Raw genomic sequence first — 13,775 nt, 5'->3', positions numbered from 1 at the left:
GAACTTGCACTCCTAATACACTTTGCTTTTAAAACCTAATCTGGCTCTGGGCCACTAACGCAAGGGCTAATCCCATACTACAGAGGTGACTTAGAGAAGAACACTTTACATTACATAAACGAAGAAAAGTTTGAGAAAATAAGTTCACCTCAAAACAAATGTGAGTGGGAGCTCGAGAGGGTTAGCACTCTCTATCCCAATATGTAACTTTACAAGAAAAAGAAGAAAAGAGTAGTTACATTTTAGGAAAAGGTTACATGATGGAAAACGCTTCGAACCCGCCGCGAGAGTTAAACTGCCGACCTAGCAAGAAAAGAAGATATTAATAGGCCATTACCTGGTAGTAGATCGCTGCCGAGGAAAGAGGCGCTTCCCGCCTCCTGCTATGTACTTAATACACTGAAAGATGGAACAGAAGTGGCCCGGAGACCCCAAAATCAGCAGTTTATATCCTCTCGCGGAAGATTCTAGGCGTTAGGGGAAATAAAACACCCTCCCACAAAATCTTTATTGGTTCGGGAAAAGAAACCCCTACATAGAGGAAAAAGAAACACATTATTGGTGGAAAATTAATTAAAGAAATTCGGGATTGGCTAGATCCAAACTAAGGGGAAAAAGAGGGGTATACAGCCAACTTAAACAATAACAGAAAGAAATTTAACAAGAAACAAACTTTTGAAATAAAAAATTTCTCCAACAAAATAGTTCTTTGATTTCGCACTAGGTTGCACTATTGTAATTCTTCAGTAGTGTCCTCTAGAAGAGAAAGTTCCCACTTCTTACTTCAAGCGAAACAAAAACACATCAAAAGTGACACAGTTCAAAAACTCAAAATTTTCCACGTGGTGACATCTTCTGAGAAAGTAGAGAATTAATAGAATAGATAAAGTTCAACCTTCCTCCAGAAGAGGTGTTTCAACTGGCGCAACTTTTAAATAAACAGAGTAGAGGTGTACCGCCCGGTACAGACCTCCCCCCCCAAAAGTTCCTCCAAGGGGTAACACAGAAGAACATAAGCTTTGTTTCCAAAATAAGGTCCAAGTTTTGATGTTGATATTAAGATTAATTGCGGAAGCATTTATAAGATTTTAGTAATTTGGTTGGTTGCAATTTCAAAATTTTGTTGTTGCCGGTGCAGTAAAGTTTTTATGTTTGTAGAATTTGTATTTCTGAAGATAAACTTTTAATACTTAAAGGTGAAGAAAAATTTTGCAATGTCCACCAAATATTGTTGTTAAATTCCCAAATGTAATTATTGCTTATGGTGACTGTCCATGTAGTTGATGTAGATTGAGTCGGATGGCCAGACCGGCCGTTGCAGCTTGCGTCCAACGGAGGCCGCTCGGACCCCTCAAGTACCCTGAGATACCGCTCGCCCGCACTATGAGGGGAGCAGAGGTGTTGAAGTACGCCGCGCCCGCGGTGAACAGATACAGGCTGCGGGCATGTAGCAGGTCGTGCGCCGCACATCAGCCTTGGCCGGGAGGTGAGCTCCGGCTCGCCGTGCACATGTCGTCCTCGCTGGAGAGGAGGGGGCCCATCCCCCTCCCCAGTCGCTGCACGGCGCTGCGCGGCTGCGGGGGCGCTGGAACATTAAAGCTAGGCGGCAGAATTGTGTTGGACAATTATTTTCTTTGAGGGTACAGGCTTGTAGAGAGAGTGAGGGGCCAGCGGCGTGCAGATATTCATGGTATTCATTAAGCCACTGTGTAGAGTGGAGCAGGAGACGGGAGCGTGGTAATGGCCATGGCAAGAACAGGATGGCAGTTTAACGGGTCGGGGCAGGTTTTACATAAGGCTTACATCTAAAACCAAAATATTACAGAAGGGGCAGAATGCCTTAAAAGTGAAACTCAAAAAAATATAACCTTCATATCCTTTCAAAATAATATGGAGCAAGTTAACACAGAAATTACACCGGTTTCACCTGGGACAGGTGAACTCTAAATATCCTCTCGGTGGCTGGATTACTTAGCAATAAGGTAACCGGCGTAAGAAAATCGAGAATGATACAAGGCCCATGAAATCTGGGGGCAAGCTTGCCCGCGGGAACAAAATTTTTGACCATAACCTGGTCACCTACCTTCAAAGTGGTGGGTCTCCGTCCACGATCATACCTTTCCCTAACCTTTTCATGAGACACTTTAAGATTAGCTTTAGCCTTCTTCCAAAGATCTTTAATGTTGTCCGGATCTATTGTCTCGGGCAGAATGTCATTCAGAGACCAGAGGTTAGAGAGCGGCGTGTTGGGAACGAACTTAAACATCAAAGAAGCTGGAGTAAATTTGTGAGATTCATGAACCGCCGAATTCAAAGCAAAAGCTAACCAATGCAGGGACGTGTCCCACCTAGAATGATCTTCATGATGATAGGCAATAAGTGCGGACCTGAGATTGCGGTTAACCCGTTCAGCCAGAGATGGTTGAGGGTAATAAGCAGATGTAGTTACATGAGAGATGGACAAGTCAAAACAGAATTTACGAAACAGATTTGATGTAAAAGCTTTAGCATTATCAGATACAATGTATTGGCACGGACCAAAAGAAGCAAAAATAGAATTTAGGCAAGTAATGGTGGACTGAGCGGTAGCCAGCTTAGTCGGAAATAACCAGGAAAATCTTGTAAAACCATCTACACACACAAAGATGAACTTGTTGGCATTACCCTTTGACTGGGGGAAGGGTCCCACATAATCGATATACAGGCGTTCCATGGGGCGCGACGCTTGATGAGAAGACAAAAGGCCTACTTTAGTGGACATGGTGGGTTTACTGATCAAACAAGATTTACAAGCTTTTACAAGTTCTCGAATTTCACCGTCCATACCTTTCCATATGAACATTTCACGAATCTTTTCACGAGTTTTAAAGATTCCAAGATGCCCCCCCAATGGGGTCTCATGATAGTATTTGAAGATCATAGGTACAAGAACCGCTGGAACAACAACTTTCATCAACTTATCATGCCTCGAAGGGCAACATAGAACACCATTCCTCAGAACATAAGGGACAACATGTTCCCCAGAAGAAAGGGTTTCCATTATAGGAGCCAGCGTCGGATCTTCACGTTGGTATTTCTCAATATCCCTAAAAAGCATGGGAGCACCTGTTAAGATGGCATTAACACCAGATAGTATGGACTCGGAAGGTGATGAACTATCGACCGGTTCGTGGGTCTCGACGTCGTTATGAAACATACGGCTGAGTCCATCAGCAACAACATTTTCGGTACCTCTGATATGTCGTACATCAAATTGGAAGGCAGAAATACGGATGGCCCAACGGGCTATACGACCAGTACGACGCGGCCTACCTAAGACCCAGCTTAAGGCTTGATTATCTGTCTCCAGGTCGAATTTGACATGTTCCAGATAGAGACGGAACTTTTCTAAGGCGAATAAGACTGCCAACCCTTCGAGCTCATAGATGGAATACTTGGCTTCTTGAACCGATAGAGTCCTAGATGCATAGGCGATGGGACGCCTCCCTAGTTCAGTCTCTTGAAGAAGGACTGCAGCTACAGCTGACGACGACGCGTCCGTTTGGACGATGAATTTCTTCGAGAAATCAGGCATAGCAAGTACAGGGGCATTACAGAGAGCTAATTTAAGATCTTCGAAAGCGGCTTGTTGAGAAGGTCCCCACTCGAATTTGATGCCTTTCCTACGAAGAAGGTTTAAGGGCGCCGCTCTATTAGCGAAGTTAGGAATAAACTTCCTGAAGAAATTCACCATACCAATGAATCTAGCGATACCTTTGATGTCCTTAGGAGGTTTAAAATCACGGATGGCCTGTGTTCTAGAATGATCGACTGCTACACCATCAGGTGACACAATATGCCCTAGGAATGACATAGAGGGCTTAGCAAAGGCAACCTTGGACAACTTAACAGTTAACCCAGCCTTACGAAGGCGATTGAGAACTTCTCGCAAATGATCTAGATGTTCTTCAAAGGTTTCGGAAAATACGACGACATCATCCAAGTAGTGATATAAGTACTCAAATTTGATGTCGGAAAAGACCCTATCTAGTAGCCTAGTGAGCACAGCTGCCCCCGTGGGGAGCCCGAAAGGCACGCGGTTGTATTCATATAAATTCCAGTCCGTGGCAAACGCTGTAAGATGTTTAGACTCTTCGGCAAGGGGAATTTGATTATAGGCCTGATTCAAGTCCAAGATGGTGAAGAACTTGGCCTTACGAAACCATGAAAAGCAAGAATGAAGGTCGGGAAGGGGCACAGATTGCAACACCACCTTCCGATTGAGAGCCCTGTAATCAATGACAGGCCTGAAGCCTCCTTGGGGTTTCGGGACTAGAAAAATAGGCGAAGAATACGCTGACTTAGAGGGCCTAATAATACCATCCTTCAACATCTGATCGATGATTTCTTTCAGAGCCTTCATTTTAGGTGGAGATAGCCTATACGGTGGAAAACGGACAGGAATTGAATCCGTGACCTCAATTTTGTATTCAATAAGGTCAGTAACACCAAGAGTATCAGAGAACACCTCGGGAAACGACTGACACAGTTTCCGAATACTATCAGCCTGCTCCTCAGGTAGATGTCTAAGGTCTAACAACATCTCATCCTGGGTAGGCGAAATAGATGAACATGATACAGAATTACACTTTAACAAGGGAATTCTACAATTGGACGCAAATTTGAATACGCACGACCTACTCTGGAGATCGAGCACAAGACCAGTGTGAGAAATGAAGTCCGCTCCCAATATGATGGGGAAAGACAAACGCTTGGCCACAAACAATTTGATCTTCCATGTAAACTTAAAAACCCGAATTTTGACATGTATGGAACCTAGAATTTCTAATGGAGATGAATTAGCCGAAACATATTGAACAGGAGAAGAGACATAGTCAGGGAGTTTACAAACAGATTTCAATTTAGAATACCAATCAGCCGAAATAATGGAACAAACACTGCCTGAATCTAAGAGAGCTGTTATAGGCTCGTTATTTAACTCAATCTTAAGAAAAGGAACAGGTGCGGGGGTATCCGCCGCAATCCTAAGACACTCTTTAGGGCATTCAAAAGATGAATTTGAAGGCTGGTCGTTCTCTGCATTTACAACCTGTTTACTAGGGGCTAAGTCTCGGGAAGATGGATTAGTCGGCTCAGCCGACGCCACTAGTCACTTTTTATTATTGGAATAGCTGGAATTTGCACCAGAAGTTGAGCAGGAGGGGGTGCTATTTGAGTTTGGGCAATTCTTGGCGATATGTGAGAAGGCCCCACACTTAAAACAGCCTTGTGATGACCCTACTCCATTCCTTGTCCCACTTGACTTGATCAGAGGACACTTATTCCGCAGATGGTCAGGCGACCCACAAGCATAACATTTACGGGGATTGACTGGTCGGCGAGGTGGAGGCCGAGTGTTACTAAAGGAAGGCGGGGGTTCTTTCGCCACACGCAAGGAATCGGCATACCTAACTCCTTCCGCAGAGACGGCTAATGCTTCCAGTTCAGAGAAGGTTTGCGGGCACGCCGCGAAACACAAATATGACCTGTAGGGTGGTGAAATCCCTTCAACAATAGCTTGCACGATCTGATCCTCAGGGAAGTGGAGAGCAAACACCCTAGTATAAAACTTAATATCTTGGATGAAGTCTGCCAGGTTTTCATCCAAGCGCTGTACCCGATAATAGTATTTCTGAATAAGGGAGGACCTGGCCCTAGCCGGGATGAAGTTAGCTAGCAAATGGGCGTGGAAATCCTCAATAGAAGATTGCTCGGCAATGGCTCTAACTATTTTGTCAGATAGAACACCAATAGCATAAGGATAGATAATTTGCAAAATTTGACATGGGGAAAGAGAAAACACAAGGGCATGATCCTGAAATTCCACTAGAAATCTTAAAAATGAAATTACGTCACTGGTGGCGTTGACGGAAAACTTAGAGATACCTCTAAGCAACATTGCCAATGGATGAGGCAAGCTGCTGAACCCAGGTGTCATAGTCGTTAAAGGTTTCAAGGGCAAGGAAGTTAATTCAGAGCGGATGTTACTCAATGACGCACGGCGTTCAGATTCGTTGTTCGATGGGGCAGAGATAGTTTGAGCAGCCACGGTTATCCTATTGACTTCTCCCTGAGGAGGCTCTTCCTCGTTACCTACATTCACCGTGGCGGGTTGATCAGTTTTGGGAGGAGCTTCGCCGGTTAGCAATTGAGTGACCTTATTAGACAATTCAGAAATAGTTTCAAGGAGCGTATTAGCTTGCTTCCTCTGAACGTCATTCACCTTTAGAGACAATAGATCATTAACTCTATTTGCAAAGTGATACAGCCTGCCTTGCACACGCTTAATTTGATTAGGAGATGGATCGTTTTCATCAAAAAAGCTGACTACCGATGCTAGCCCAGTAATATTCTCGACAATCGTGGAAAGAGAAACGTCAATTTCTTTCTCTCCCAAATTGGGGATGGAAATGGGCAAATCAAGGGACTCTCTAAGCTTGTTAGTGTCTATTGCAACCGTGCCTCCAGATTGAACGTTTCTGATAGTTAACTCATATATCAACTCCTCTTTGCGCAAGTAGTTAAGGAGGAGAACATCGCGAGGGCCGGGCATGATGACAGAACAATTTTGAAAAACTCAAAAAATTCCAGCAACTGAGAAAATTGTTAGAGTTCGAATCAAAGCAATGTTTAGCCGTCAAAAGGGGCTAAATTGAGACCCATTCAACCACGCTCTGCTACCACTTGTTACCGAGTTTTTGTGGTAGTTAAGCATGAAAGAAGGTGCTGGGTGGTGAATAGGTCTCAAGCTACTAAAGAGAAATTAAATTTTAAAATTTAACAAGGTTATATTTTCTTTTCAAAATTAGGTAACAACAAATAGAACAGGTACTTAGTAGCCGAAATACAACTTGAAATGTACAATTACAGGGATTAAAGAATTTGGGCTTCGAGCCCTGAAAACACAATTCTTGAGCAACTAGCTCAACCTTACGATATACCAATTTTAACAAAAGGGGCAGAAGACCCCACTCAAACCCTGGAGCCCTAGCTCCAAATTACACAGCAAAGCCTCCTCGAGGCATTCAACTCTCAGTTTTAGAAAAGAGCCACTCGCTCTTAAAGTTAAGCCTCTCCCAGGCCACACCAAACTCAACTTTCAAGTTGTCCTCAAAGGACATATACACAGGGGTAAAATACCCAACCTACTGAGGTCTATTAGGTGAGAAAAGATTAATACATGACCTCTAAAATACAACTTGAGAGGAGGCGAACTTGCACTCCTAATACACTTTGCTTTTAAAACCTAATCTGGCTCTGGGCCACTAACGCAAGGGCTAATCCCATACTACAGAGGTGACTTAGAGAAGAACACTTTACATTACATAAACGAAGAAAAGTTTGAGAAAATAAGTTCACCTCAAAACAAATGTGAGTGGGAGCTCGAGAGGGTTAGCACTCTCTATCCCAATATGTAACTTTACAAGAAAAAGAAGAAAAGAGTAGTTACATTTTAGGAAAAGGTTACATGATGGAAAACGCTTCGAACCCGCCGCGAGAGTTAAACTGCCGACCTAGCAAGAAAAGAAGATATTAATAGGCCATTACCTGGTAGTAGATCGCTGCCGAGGAAAGAGGCGCTTCCCGCCTCCTGCTATGTACTTAATACACTGAAAGATGGAACAGAAGTGGCCCGGAGACCCCAAAATCAGCAGTTTATATCCTCTCGCGGAAGATTCTAGGCGTTAGGGGAAATAAAACACCCTCCCACAAAATCTTTATTGGTTCGGGAAAAGAAACCCCTACATAGAGGAAAAAGAAACACATTATTGGTGGAAAATTAATTAAAGAAATTCGGGATTGGCTAGATCCAAACTAAGGGGAAAAAGAGGGGTATACAGCCAACTTAAACAATAACAGAAAGAAATTTAACAAGAAACAAACTTTTGAAATAAAAATTTCTCCAACAAAATAGTTCTTTGATTTCGCACTAGGTTGCACTATTGTAATTCTTCAGTAGTGTCCTCTAGAAGAGAAAGTTCCCACTTCTTACTTCAAGCGAAACAAAAACACATCAAAAGTGACACAGTTCAAAAACTCAAAATTTTCCACGTGGTGACATCTTCTGAGAAAGTAGAGAATTAATAGAATAGATAAAGTTCAACCTTCCTCCAGAAGAGGTGTTTCAACTGGCGCAACTTTTAAATAAACAGAGTAGAGGTGTACCGCCCGGTACAATAATAATAATAATAGTAATAATAATAATAATAATAATAATAATAATAATGATAATAATAATATAAGGCAGACCCTCTGATGAGGGTGGGCTGTGTAGGTAGCTGCGTATTAATTGTGGTGGAGAATAGTATTACGTGTGGTGTATGAGTTGCAGGGACGTTGGGGACAGCACAAACACCCAGTCCCCGAGCCATTGGAATTAACCAATGAAGGTTAAAACCTCCGACCCGGCCGGGTATCGAACCCGAGACCGTCTGAACCGAAGGAAAGTACGCTGACCGTTCAGCCAACGAATCGAACGCACAGTGCATTGATGAAGGAATACTCGAAAGAACGGAGGAGGAAACACCAAGGAAGCAGAATGAATTGAAATTGACGTGTGGCCCTTAGGAGACTTCACTGTAAATAATAATAATAATAATAATAATAATAATAATAATAATAATAATAATAATAATAATAATAATAATAATAATAATATAGGAAATTACAGAAACAATCCGTAAGAGACGGGCACTATAATACGATCATCTCAAACAAACAGAATTTTCACTTTTTTTTACTCCAAACCCAAAACCACAATGCCTTGGTTTATGAACACCAAAGGAGACCTCCAAATGCTGCATATAAAACCCGAAGACGCCTTCAATAGAGATCTCTTCCGCGAAAAGTACTGACGAGAAGATACTAAACGGAGACAAGCAACCGAAAAGAAGACGAGGTACCACCTAGACAGAGGAACGCAAGCTAGCCCACCCACAGAGAATGAGGGAATTCTGGGCTCAAAAGAAGGCGAAGTAAACTTCCAAATATAACAAGACTTAACGTGGTCTTAGATGGCCCCAACGAATAGTAGTAGTTAATGTACTTCTTAACCAGTGCCTCTACCCATCTTTTGGCGGGTGTGAATTGTCGCAATTTCCGTTCACGGTTCTAAAGTCAACCCCACACGTTTGGTGTCCCTGACTTACTTTACAGTCGGACATAGATCTGGACATTTATTGAAAAGAGAAACCTTAAAAACTCCCCCTTCTGTTAATAACATTGGATTGGACTATCCGAGTTACGTCACATTTGAATAAGTGATGGAGGACCGTGCGAGTAGACATGTAATCGGTAAGGGACGAGCACATAGGTGAGATGGTAGGACAACATTCGAACCTCAACACGGGGTTTCACTAACGGTTCATCGGTCATTTCATTAGTACAAGGTCATGGGAGATTACTGACGAAAATGGGGGCTATTGGACTAGACAAAAGATGGTTGAATGGGTGGTTACATTTCTAGAAAGCAGAGAATTAGAGTAGGTGAAGTGTTATCTGATCCTGTAATGATTAAATGGGGGGTTCCTCTTTTTTTTTTTTTTTTTGCTAGGGGCTTTACGTCGCGCCGACACAGATAGGTCTTATGGCGACGATGGGATAGGAAAGGCATAGGAGTTGGAAGGAAGCGGCCGTGGCCTTAATTAAGGTACAGCCCCAGCATTTGCCTGGTGTGAAAATGGGAAACCACGGAAAACCATTTTCAGGGCTGCCGATAGTGGGATTCGAACCTACTATCTCCCGGATGCAAGCTCACAGCCGCGCGCCTCTACGCGCACGGCCAACTCGCCCGGTGGGGGGTTCCTCAGGGAACTATAATTGGCCCTTTATATTTTCCTACATACATAAATGATATGAGTAAACTACTGGAACCATAGGTAAAGCATTTTGCGGATGATGTTATACTGTATAGAGTAGTAAATGAGTTGCAGGATTGTGAGCGACTTCAGGGGGATCTAAACACTGTTGTGAGATGGACAGCGGACAATGGTATGATGATGAACGGGATGAAAAGTCACGTTGTAAGTTTCACCAAGTCTTCTGAGTTTTAATTAATGTGATCTTGGGGTGATAGTACCTCACGGGAAGCAGTGTATGTAAGCTACCTACTTGTTAATACAAGGAATGATCTACATTGTGGTAATCACATTAAGGAGGTTGTAAATAAAGGTTACAAATTTCTTCACGTGGTTATGAGAGTATTTACGAAGTGTAGTAAGGATGTAAAGGAGAGGGCGTATACGTCTCCGGTAAGACCCCAGTTAGGGTACGATTCCAGGACTACTTGATACGAGAACTGGAAAAGATCCAAAGGAAAGCAACACGATTAGTCCTCGGTGATTTCTGCCAAAGGAGTACTGATACGAAAATGTTGCAAATTTTGGTCTGAGAAGACTTGGGAGTAACGAGACGAGATGTTCGACTACGTGGTATGTTTCCGAGTTGTCAGTGGGGAGATGGAGATGAATAACTGGAGCAGAATGTTTAAACATAGGAAAAATCTGGTTGGTTGGTTGGTTGGTTGGTTGGTTGGTTGGTTGGTTGGTTGGTTGGTTGGTTGGTTGGTTGGTTGGTTGGTTGGTTGGTTGGTTGGTTGGTTGGTTGGTTGGTTGGTTGGTTGGTTGGTTGGTTGGTCGGTCGGTAGGTCGGCCGGTCGGTTGGTTGGTTGGTTGAGATTATACATTCGAGCCTCAACAAGGTAGTTTCATCAGCGATTCACCAGTCAGTTCCGGCGAGGGCGGGGACGTTTCCATATACTAAAATATCGATATTACATTCGATATCGGTAGTTACCGAGAGTATCGATATGTCGACATTATGAAAACAAAATATCGATATCTCCCAATATCATCATCATCATCATCACCTCATCAGCCAACTGTCAGGTTTTCACATGGAAGCCGTTTACCACTTATTTTGTCTACAGTACTTGTACGAAAGAAAAAATTAGGTCGAGTTGTACCCTACAGTAAGAGGTATCATCAGACTTATCATCAACCAAACTTCCTTCGTGGGTCTTAGTTCAAGGACCACCAGTGGCACCGACTTGGGGGGGAGACGTTTTCTGCTCCCCTTCAAGATGATCTTAAAGGGGATAGAATGCCATTTTTCCCACAAAAGAAGTTCACCTCCTCCCCTGAAAACATCATCCGCAAATAGCCTTACCTATGGTTCCAGTAGTTTACTCATATCATTTATGTATGTAGGAAAATATAAAGGGCCAATTATAGTTCCCTGTGGAACCCCCCATTTAATCATTACAGGGTCAGATAACACTTCACCTACTGTAATTCTCTGCTTTCTAGAAATTTAGACACCCATTCAACCACTCTTTTGTCTTGTCCAATAGCTCCCATTATCGTCAGTAATCTCCCATGACCTTTTACTTGACATTTCTATGAACTGACCGATGAACCGTTGGTTCATCGTTCGGCGCACCTGATCACTACCGCCATTATCACGTCATACCCCTACTAGAGAAGGTGGCAGATGGTTTTATATCAAGAAATGAGATTAGAAAACGGGCGTTCCTTCAAAGAACTAAATTTTCCAGTGGAGACTGTTCTGACGGTACATCAGGTGGTAGGGGTTTTTATATTTTGTATAATTAAATGCGTACTTATACAGTAATAAGGCATTTATTAAGAAAATGTATTTATGAAGTAAGTTCTAATTTTTTATTTGTAATTATTTTTTATAGGTTCGTACATAAAACATTACTTCAAAATATGTATCTGTGAAAAGCTCTATTTTTCTGTTAACTTGTGAATATTACCGAAAACTCCGTACCTAAGACTCGTTCAACAATGCATTTGAGAAACAAGCTCTATTATTGTTCTGTTTTCTCTGTTTGTTTGTTTGTTAATATTGTTATTTTATAGAAATGTTTGCATTCATAGTTGTTCCACATTTCACATGCCTGTGTTCATCTCAATCATGCCCCTTCCCCAATAATTACCCGAAGTCGGCGCGCCTGATCACTACCACCATCATCACGTCATACTCCTACTGGAGAAGATTCCATTAAAAAAAAGCAAAGATACAAGACTTGATGAAAATCCAGACCTGCACTCCTCACGACTTACGTCTAGCACCTGACCTGACAATGTGCAGCCACTCGGAGCAACTCGGCTAAGTTCGGTCCGTCGCCTACGAAATACAATATGGCCGGTAGATAAGCAGCTGACGGTAGTCGGCAAGCCACGGCCGACTTGATGCGTCACTCTAGCTAAGGAGCGCAGCGAGGGATCCGGTCGGCCGTGCGGCAAGCTAATATTGTTCGACAGTCACTCACCAGGTTCGCAGTTAAGCTCCCTACTTCCTCAACTTTCAAATGTGCACAGTTCGTACAAATTAAGTATTTTCATCTTAAATCCCCTCATACCTCACATCGATATTTACAAATCTTAATTTCTACACTACCTTGTTAAATCGAACATGCAACTCCAGTATGCCAAGGTTCTTGAAAGTAGGTAATAAATAAATAGTTGACACATTAAGACCGCACATGTTTCATTATTAGAAATTAAGTCGCTTTCTTGGTTTGTCGTTAAGATTTCACTGAAGTTTTAAAATCTTCCTGATGAGAGGTTTCTTATTGAGTTTTATAAATCGCTCGCACTTCAGTAAATGATTTGTGACAATATTACTTCAAAATGGCGTTAGAAATATTTCTAAAAAGGGGTGTGGAAGCCCATCATTACAAGTGTCACATTTTATTATTTCTCTTTTAATTTGTCTTTCATGAGATTGGGGCAGTTTAGTAATTCATTTCGAGGAAGGTAATGCAGGGCTGCAATAAGAAAATCAGAGACAATTGTCAGAAGTGATACAAAAGATGACTAGGGTCATTACAAAGAAATAGTGACCTTTCATTACCGGATGGATGTATTATTTAATACTTTAAAAGTACCGCGTCCCCCACATGATGTTTCAAACATTGAATTATTAACCTCGTAATTATCGGTTACTATTTAAAGAACTTGAAAACCACTGAACGAGTTGGCCGTGCGGTTAGGGCGCGCTGCAGCGAGCATGTATTCGGGGGATAGTGGGTTAGAACCCCACTGCCGGCAGCCCTGAAGATGGTTTTCCGTGGTTTTCCCATTTTCACAGCAAGCAAATGCTGGGGCTGTACCTCAAGGCCACGGCCGCTTCCTTCCCACTCCAAGCCCTTTCTTGTCCCATCGTCGCCATTAGAGCTATCTGTGTCGGTGCGACGTAAAAAGACTTGGAAACACTTGTAAATCATATTATTCGACTGCTTCAAAAGGCAAAGTTTGCCAGTTGCTTTCCAGTTGGCGATAAGTGAAATACAACCGGTAACAATTCGGTGAATGAAGTCAGAACGATCGATCCGGCAACACTGATGACACACAACGCTGCACCTTCGCAGCAGCAGGTTTTGACCACCTGCTCCCAACGTTATTCAGTTGAGCAACGTGTGTGTGTCGTATAAGACCTGTTTGACACAGTGCGTTGGTTCTGAACTGCGGACAGGAACATGAACGACCAAAAGATCAATGTGCAGTTTTGTTTTAAGCTTCGCAAGACACCGAAAGAAACGCATGCGATGCTGGTACGTGTTTATGAAGATCAAGCACTGTTGGTAAAGCAATTGTGGATAAATGAATGAAGAATTATTTAACAGGTTATTATTTAAAGACTGAAATTAGACATATAATCAAGCACTGTCTTTGAAGTTAATATCTTAGTAACTCTTTCTAGACTTAAAT

The sequence above is a fragment of the Anabrus simplex genome, chromosome 13 (assembly GCF_040414725.1).
Source record: "Anabrus simplex isolate iqAnaSimp1 chromosome 13, ASM4041472v1, whole genome shotgun sequence".
NCBI lineage: Eukaryota > Metazoa > Arthropoda > Insecta > Orthoptera > Tettigoniidae > Anabrus > Anabrus simplex.
This window is presented reverse-complemented; position numbering follows the sequence as displayed.